The sequence below is a fragment of the Cryptomeria japonica genome, chromosome 3, assembly GCF_030272615.1.
Source record: "Cryptomeria japonica chromosome 3, Sugi_1.0, whole genome shotgun sequence".
In the NCBI taxonomy this organism is placed as follows: domain Eukaryota; kingdom Viridiplantae; phylum Streptophyta; class Pinopsida; order Cupressales; family Cupressaceae; genus Cryptomeria; species Cryptomeria japonica.
Window position 1 is genome coordinate 122532398 of NC_081407.1, and position 10741 is coordinate 122543138.

Genomic DNA, 10741 nt, shown 5'->3' on the forward strand with positions numbered 1-10741 from the left:
TCTGCAACAACATTACATATTAATCCTCCTTTTCCAGAGGTAGAACCCCTAATATTAAGAGGAAATCTTCCCTTGCATACTCCAGATTTTTCTCCAGCAATTACCCACATTGATGGCAAATATACTAGAATGACTATTTCATCAATCCATGAATGTATGAGTGTGAAATCAAAAACTATTCAAACCAAATTACTGGTTGTTCTAAGATTTGTAAACGTAATAGATAAAAATTTCTGTTACGCAACTTGTCCACTAAAAGTAAATGGAAAGCCTTGTAAAAAAAATGCACTCAACAAGTTGATGATTCATGGTTTTGTCCTAGATGTGAAATGACCATGACAGAATGCAATTACAGTTACCTTTTACCAATGAAGCTCCAAGATGCAACAAGTACTATTTGGGCTACTGCTTTTGATGAGGTTGGAACTCAATTGATAAAGAAAACTGCAAAAGAGCTTTGTGCACTACAAAATGATGCCACAACAACATAAACACCTTGCTCTGTGATTAATAAACTTGTCTCACATCACTAATCATTCACACTGCTGGTTTCTATTGACACGTATAACTCTGAATCAAAGATGAAAGTTACAATCAACAAAGTCTACTCTATTGACTATAAATCTGAGTGTCATGCATTACTTGCAGAGATTGCTCGCCTATCTACATAGGCTTAGCTATATTAGGCATTTTGCCTAATTACAATACTTTCTGTTCATGATATAGTTATTAAATTTGAAATTTTACATATTTGATAGTACTACAATCCTACACATAACTTTACATATAGATGTCTTGATAGCTTTATCGCTTTTCCTTTGAATACTACATTATGTAGAATTTTTTTGTATAAGATAATTCTACTTACAAATACAAACGATTATTTTCTATGAATACATGACTACATCTATATATATGTATATGTATATTTATTACATAAATACTAGATTGCATTAAAATTACACTGTTATCTCTTTGCAATTCTTTCCTTACCACAAACTTTTTTATCATCATGCTTGTTACTTTTGCATGTACTATTATAATTAAAATTAGCCCATTTATGTATGCATAAATATTATAATAGAGAATTTGTATCTCAATAGCTATCTATATTTAGTTTAAAAATTCATACACACATGTCAACAATCACATTTACAATTGGATATTAAATAGTAAGAATTTGCATCTCTGCATACATATATATTTATATGTTTATGCACAACTAACTATACAATTTTTCAAACTCTTCGGGAAATACTTGTTGTTGCATTGCACAATAGGTTTAACTGCATACTCATCTATGCTGGTTAATTGCCTTGCAGAATAAATTTGCTTTCCTTGAGATTCCTCTCGTATATAAGTACTTACTGTTCATGCTTTCCTGTACAATTACATATTTAAATTTATTTGAAAATTCTAGTTGTCTATTTCTTTCATGCATTAATGATTGTTGAGCAATTAATTTCTTCAACTATGATATTTCTACAAGCTCAGTACACTTTTCAATATCTTTTTTACCTTGCATTCTTAGCTTTAATTACTCTCTTTGCCTATGATGTAAAGATGCTTATTTATATTCCTATATAGAGACTGCATATTCATGTATGCTAGTTAGTTACCTTTCAGAACACAAAATGCTTTCCTTCAAATTTCTTTCATATAAAAGTATTTACAGTTCAATGCATTTTCCTATTCATTTCATTACTTGCATTTTTATCTTTGTTTGCACTTTTTGTGTATCATATGAACATACTTAAGTATATTTGTACACATATATAAGTATCTGTAAATAAATAAATATTTATAGAAAATTTATACATATGTGCACATATATATCTATTTTTATTTTTGCATATCTATTTTTATAGGTATATACCTACTTATATATAGATTTTTTAATAGATATATATTTACACATGCACATATTTGTATGTATATCTATATATATGTATAAATATATACACATGGAGAAATATATATCCATAATCACAGTCTCAAAATGTTATCGTACCCAAAATTATAAAATAATACCAAATATACAAAAAAATCTATACAAAAATATATTTATACACAGTTATAGAAATTTATATATATACACGTGTATATATATATATATATATATATATATATATATATATATATATATATATATATATATATATATATATATATATATATATATATATATCATTGATATGTATATATACATGCATAAATATACATACATTTGTATGTAAATAAATTTTATATATTTATGTATATGTATATTTCAATAATGCCTTTGGGAAGGGAAGTCATAGGTAAACACTATAGTCAGAAAAACACACATCAGTAAATTGAACACTTGCACAACAAATACATCTCGCAACAAAATGACCACAACAAAATTAAACAAAAACACAATACAGATTAGATTAACCAATTTCCAATACCCATACGTTTCTAAATACTACTCAAGCAACCATGTGTATACTAAGAAGCCAACACGATTTCTATCCACCCATTATACAAATCAAATTCTATACAAAAATATATTTATACACAGTTATAGAATTTTATATATATACATGTGTATTTATATATGTGCATATCTATGTATACAAGTATTCACATATTTCATTGATATGTATATATACATGTGTACATATATACATACATCTGTATGTATGTATAATTTTATATATCTGTGCATATGTATATTTCAATAATAGCTTTTGCAGGAAAACTCATAGGTAAGCAGTATATTCAACAAACTATACATTAGTAAATTGAACACTTGCACAACAAATACATCTCGCAACAAAATGACCACCACAAAACTAAACAAAAGAACAATACAGATTAGATTAAGTAGTTTTCAATTTCCATACGCTTTTGAATACATACTTCAAAGCTTTCTCTCTTCAGTTATGAGAATTATAACATACCTCTATTCTCTTCCAACTATTAGATATCTATTGAGCCTTCCACTCAAGAAGGCGATGCCATGAAATGGAGGAGAAAGAAAACAAATAGAACTTACTATGCAAAGAATAGAGGCAATATCTCCAACAAACCACAAATGAAGCATCGTGCGCAATAAACATCTGATAGTAACTCAGAGATTCTATTACAAACAAAAAGCAATGACCTTGAACAAAGTAATGTGCCTCAAACACATTCTACTGCTCCTGAACTCGCCTTGCAGACTCATTCATTCCTACATGCATTATCTAACTTCCGAAAAAGAATTGATATGTTGGAGCTCACGGAGGCATGTACTGTTTGTAAAGAAAACTATGTGGGCATGACTATTAAAAATATCAACCATGTAGTTATATGCATGAGATGTTCTACTGAAAGAGGACTCCGTTGTTTCTCATTATCAAACAATATGGACCCAGGTAAGCAACCTTCTATTTTAAAGTGTCTTTCTCAAGTAGAAGAAATTCTCATAGCAAGGATTGCCCCTATTTTGTAAGTTACTCATGCAAGGGGAGGACAATATAAGTATTCTGGTCACACAATTAACTTCCCACAAGATATTTCAGAAATTGCATTATCATTGCACCACAAAATTCAACATTTAGAAATCCTTATTTTTCATAGAACTAATCTACAAGGATTAACCTATGATTGTTACATGAATAGGTTTCATGTCATGAATGCATTGACTTATAAAATAAAGCATGACCAATACTATATAGATGTTGTCGTTGATTTAGATGCAGTACAACTATTACCAGAGCACAACACTGACATTTTAGACCTTTTGCATTCAGTACCTTCACCTCAAGAAGAACCTATACAAGAAATACCTGATGTGCCCAACATCAACAATGAAGAAGAAGTAATAGAAAAGTCTTCTTCATTCATTCCATGAATTTCATCCTCAATACTTGAACTTGATGCAATCAAGACAATCCTACATCTAGATAATACTGACAATAATGTTGTCCCTTGCCACAAATCAGTACATCACCTATCAATGAGTAAAATACAAAAGGATTACTTTCAATGGCATTCCCCACATTGTTCCCTAATGGATTGGCTTTACCACTTCAAGACAAAACAAGACATGTACATTTACATGAATATGCTTTGCACTTGATCAAATATTCCGATTAAAGATTTGGCCAACACGTCCATTTTAGATACTATATCTATAACCTTATGATGAGGCATCGATCTCAACAATCAACTGCTATTTTCATAAAGACAAATTTAGAAGATTCTCTTCCACTGAATCTTCATGGCCTAAGAGAATACTTACAGAACACACCATCAAATGAATTACCAAATCATATGATGTGATATGCTGCCTCCTTGCGCAAAACAAGCACATTTTGGAGTAAATCTCGTAGAGACCTTACGATAATGATAGAATAGTTAGGTCCACCTACGCTATTCTTTACTCTGAGCTCAACTGATACAAAATGGCCTGACCTGCATAAGCTGTTCTGAAAAACATAGTCAAATATTGTGCACCACAACAAAAGGCAATCTAATGAGAATTTAGTCAATAACCCACATATAACAGCTTTAAACTTGCACTTAAGATTTCAGATCTTTCGTGATGAGGTCATTGTCAAATAGTTGCATGCCACTGACCACTGGTACATATATGAATGACAACACCAAGGCTCTGTCCATATTCATGGCTTTCTTTGGCTGCCACAAGCACCTAACATTGACAACCTTGATTGGTCGGACCATGAAAGCATTCAATCAGTTAAAAAATTCTTTGACCAGTACATCACAACATGGAATCCACGCACTGAAGTAGACTGCTTAAACATGTAGTATATACCTGCAATTTCAGATTCACTTCTTTCAGATAGAGATGTCATATCCAAATCTGAGCAATGCACTAATTATACTAAATTAGTGAATGTTGTTCAATGACATACAAAGTGTTCAGAGTATACCTGCTTGAAAAAAAAACTCAACACTTGAATGTCGATACAAAGTACCTTGGCCTGAACAACATGACTCATAATTGACTTTAGACCATAATAATAACCCATCATACAAGCCAACAAGGAATGATAGTCACCTCAATATTCACAACCCAACGATGCTCGCCATATGGAGGGCTAATGTTGACTGTCAGGCAGTATGCTCCAAAAAGGCAGTTCTCCAATATATCTCAAAATATGCATCAAAAACTAAACATAAATCAAAAAGCTATATTGACATGTTAAACGGAATTGTTGGATCAACAAATTTAGTAGATACAATTCTATTAGCATATCAAAGATTCATGATGGGAATTGTTGTTGATAGGGACATTAGCGCTCAATAAACTTGCCACATGCTGCTTAAACTCCCCTTGATCTCTTGCATACATTAGTTTGTGACCCTCAATGTTGGAAAAAAAATCTTTCAACGTATAATAAATTATGATGAAGTTTCACAGACATCCATTTCTTTCATTTCTAATTACATGAAAAGACCATCAAAATTAACAAACCTAACTTTGCTCCATTCAGCTCAGCAATATACTTACTGTGAACAACACAAATCTTGTAAATGGATAAAAAGAAAGCTACCAACAATTGTAAACGTCTACCCGTAGTATAAATCTTTACCTTCAAAAGATGACAATACTATTGAAACTTTTTGTCGGAGTGAATTACTTTTGTACAAACCATTCCGCAACATCCCTCTACACATAGGTATCTCAATTGATGAAATTATAGTAAATTGGAAATATCTTCAAAGTACACATTACATCTGGTGGCATGTAAATGGAATTGAAGAACACTTGACTACAGAAAATAGCAAAGACCTGCAGTTACAAGATATTCCACAATCTACTGATCAAGACCTCTACGAATGAGAGTTCTTGTCACAAATGAGAGTGTCAAACATCTTTTATTTTGCTACTCTTCAAATGCTTGGCAAACGTGATTTCAATCTTCAATTTAATTGGAGTGCTTCCATACCTAATGAAATATTGCATACAAAAGCATCTTAATTCATTTCAACGGAGAAAAGTCAATCAGCTCACGCCCTTGGCAACATACATTCAAATGCACCTAATAACTTTGAGCTTGCAGCAAACCAAAATACTGCACTTGATATTATAAATATTTACACTGCACAAAATTTGAATTCCTCACCATTACGGTTAATTATTCAAGGCACAATAGGTACTGGAAAGTCATTTCTTATTGACTGTATACGTAGACAGTTGAATTCCCTTTTAAATCCTACACAATACCCATTGCTTGTACTAGCACCAACAAGTGTATCTGCATATAATATCCAAGCTACCACAATCCATGTTGCCCTCTGTGTACCTATTCAAGAATACAAACCCTTAACAAGCCATTCACTATTAATGTTTCAAGAGAAATTGAAACATTTGCGCTACATTTTGATAGATGAAATGAGCTTTGTCGGTCCTCAATTACCGATGAAGATTGATAATAGATTGTGAGAAGCTTTTCCCACCAAACAACATGAATCATTTGCAGCACTCTCAATGCTCTTGGTTGGTGATCTTGCATAATTTCCCCCAGTTATGGATAAACCATTATATGCATCCCACTCAACAACACTAGCTCTATGGCGCACCTTCAATAATGTTGTCACCTTGGATGTTTCTTTTCGACAACAAGGTACAAGCCCCTCCCAGATGCAGTTCTATGAGATTTTGATTAATATACACAACACAACGCCATTGCAAACAGATTGGGAAAGCCTACAGATGTGGTCAACCCAAGATTTGACACTTGATCAGAACAACCACTTTAACCAATAGAAACATTTGTTTGCAACAAACACACTTCAAACGCACACAACATTAAAATGTTGAAACAATTGCACTCACCCATTGCACGTGCAACAACAATCATTGCACACTAGAAAGATAAACAAACACACCAAGAAGAACAACTATCATTTGAAATCCTTCTTTCTATAAACTAGGAAATAATGCTTATTGCAAATTTATGGATAGAAGTTGGGTTTTTCAATGGTGCTTTGGGTCAAATCAAAATGATTGTCTACGATGTAGGTTCTAAGCCACCCGATTTACCAAAATATGTGGTGGTCCTCTTCCAACATTATACTGGCCCATCATGGGATTCAGCAAATCCAAAACATGTTCTCATATCACCAATTACTAGGGGAAACCGCACACAAATTCCATTAACAATGGCATGGGGTATTACTATTCACAAATCACAGGGTCTGACACTAGACTTTGCAACAATTGACATTGGCAAAACAGAGAAACAAGGCCTTACATTTACAACGCTTTCTAGAGTGAAATCAATTAACCACCTCCGAATTCACCCGACTTTCACCTATGAAAGGTACTCAAGGTTGCAAGGTGTTGCATCAACCATTCTAAGAAAAAAAAAAGAAGCTTGTTTGTTGAAGCTTTCCCAGATCACGAAAGAAAATTAATTGCAAAACAAACATAAACAAGTATTGCAAATACAACTTCATTGTGATTTTACATACCATATATTTTCTATCAATTGTTTTAAGGCATTACAATATTCATATCTTGCAGGATCAACATCAAATGTAACTAATATTAGATTCAATTGAAATTGAGCGAGGCTCTTGGATGGGAAAATATTATGATAGAACAGGTACACATCTGCCATCGAATGTCTTCTCAACTATTTAACTTCCTTACAAATATGCTTCTTCTAATGGTTACCAAACTTCTTTTCACTTCTTGTACTTGCAAGTCTTCTTGTACTTGCAGGGAATCAATGAAGACACCAATTCAAACAACGAAACCTACAAGGGTATGCGAATAACTCTAACTTTTACAATCAATGATACTAACTTTTGTTTTACAGTTTGTATACTTTGCAGATTGCAGAACCACTACCAAAGATAAACTTTACAATTTAAAACACTTTAACTTTTCTGATACAATATTATTTCTCACAGGTATCAAATGGCAGGCAATGAAGCAACCTACAAAACAAAACAAGCACATTAACCAAATACAACATTAGTAAAAAATGTAAGTACCATCAATTAATATTATTTATATTCTACAAGTGTTAAATACATTTGCAATTTCCTAATACAATTTATTACTCACAAGAAAATCTTCATACAATTACAATTTTTCAATACAATTTATTTCTCACAGGTTTAAGATGATATACATCAAATGGATATACATGTCTACAATAAAAATCATTTATGATAAGTTCTCTTTGTGGTCAACTTCTTATTTTGGGAACAACTATAAACATTGCTTGGGTTTTGTACAGTGCCAATACTATATACTATATATCAATAAAATTATTCAATTTGACTTTAATTACATTCTATCATTATGATGCATTAACATTTCCAGGTTGCCACTGCTTTTACATTTAAGGTTTCGGTGGTGATCAACATCCAACACTCTAATGTCATTACTCTGAAGGTATGTGTTCTGTATAAATGTGTTTCTAAATACAAATTCAATGAAAAAATAATAAAAAAGCCAAACACAACGTGAGAACCATACACATCAATGACATTACAGTGTTGGACATCAAGCCAAACACAACCCTAAAACCTAAAACCATTTGCAACCCTCTTATGGTTTGTTGTTTTTTTGCCATTGAATTTTGTTTGTAGGTTACAAGTGCTTGCCATCTCAAATGCAGACATATACTCATCATCTAACCGTAATTGCTTTTCGTTGCCGTCATCTCTGATACTCTGCAAGGTAAATGCCTTGCAAGGTATGTTTTCTTGTTTATTTGCAAACTAAACTTTGTTCGTTTTTTGATTTCCTCCAAAGTGAGGTCCTAATACAATTTATTTCTCATAGGTTTAGGATGATATACATCAAATGGATATCAACAAAAGGTTGTATAACATGCTACCGTTACCAACATGGGCGATGGAGGATGGATAACAAAATTTTTCTAGGTCCAACAAATATTATTGGTTGGGATTAATATGGTCTACAATACAAACCATTTATAATAAGTACTCTTTATAGCACTTTCATTCTATTGTAAAAATTACTCTTCATGACACTTTCTTTCTATACATCATGTTGCATTCAGCAGCATGGGGGATGGTGGGTGGTCAACTTCTTATTTTGGGAACAACTATAAACATTGGTTGGGTTTTGTACAATGTCGATGCTATATACTATATATCAATAAAATTATTCAATTTGAATTTAAGTACATTCTCTCATTATGATGCTTCTACAAAAACCCTCCTTGTAATGTTATAATCCCTTTACAATCAGACCTATCAGCCTCCTGTTGCAGGCACTCCCCCTACAACTACAAGTTTAATTATGTGTCTACATTGATCACAAGGATATTTCACCTTAATTTAATAAGATAAAGAAATGTTAAATCTATTAATTTTGTTGGGGATTTTGTCAAAGGAGATAGTGTTTTAGTGTTATGAAAGGTGAATGGTCTATGTTCTAAAGTATATTTTAGCTTATTGTGTACAATTCATATTTCACGTGACCTACCTTTACCGTGGTTTAATTTTGTGCGTACTTATTTATCTTAATATTTTGCATAATTAAGTTGTTATTTTGAAGATTGGTTGGTTAGTTTGTCCAAACAACATTTGATGGTCTATCTTTTTCAATAGTGGTAGCCTTGTAAATTAGTTCTTTGGAAAGAAATAATCAACATTCCTAGCTAAATTACTTGAATTTAATGTTAATTTAGGCTCTCTATCATATCATTATTTTTCTTGATGAACATAACAATGCTATTGTTTCATTTTTTAGTGTCTCATAACCATAAGTAAAGAGGTATTGCTACATGTAGGTCAACTTTGTCTTCATCACACTTCATCTTTCTCTCAAATTGTAGTACAAAGACAATTCACTACATAAAAACATCAACCTGATGTATGTATGCAACCTAATATTTCATGAAGATTTATTATGATGTATGTATGCAACCTAATATTTCATGAATATTATTATCTTTGTGACATCGAAATCTTGGTCATTATGACTTTGTATGGTTATTTTGATATCATGCATATCTATCCTAATATATGATTTGTGTCTATCTTCTACTTCTTATACAAGTCAGGATTTTTTTAATTTATATTTTTAATTTTTGAAAATGTGATGCCCATTTGACTCTACCTATGTCATGGCCTCACCAAGCTAGGGTTAGCATCCCTTAATCAAATAGATCGCAACCTTTTTTTAAATAAACTTAGGCACTAAAACTAATAACAATTTAAAGAGCTTACACGATATAGAATAAATTAAATAGCAGTTCATTTTAAAATGGGGCTGAATAAGTTTCATTAAGGATCAGTAGTGGGCATCATGTACAAATAAATTAATAATAAAAGGTAATGCTTAAATTGAAAGAGTGTGACTCTTGCAAAGCAATTATTATGAAGGGGTGTGGCTTCCTCTAATTGAAAGATATAAAGGGTAGATTAATTCATTGGTCATTGGATCGTCATAAAATATATCTATATGGATGATAATAAAAAAATGCATTGAAGAATAGGATTAGAATAAAAATCGAGAGCAACCACATACACACATATCAAAAATTAAGTTATAGAACCATTTGATGATAAATCTTTTCATTGATTAATGGGTATTTGATTAATAATGATCTAGCAACCTTTTTTAGCAATCTATTTTGAATGTATAGAAATGACTTACAAATAGGAAGGACAACCACCCTTTTGAGTTCACAAGAGTTAGAGGACCAGATACCCTTCATGCATCTTATCAAGTATGTCAATTTAAGATGGATGGACTAGTATTCCTTTCATG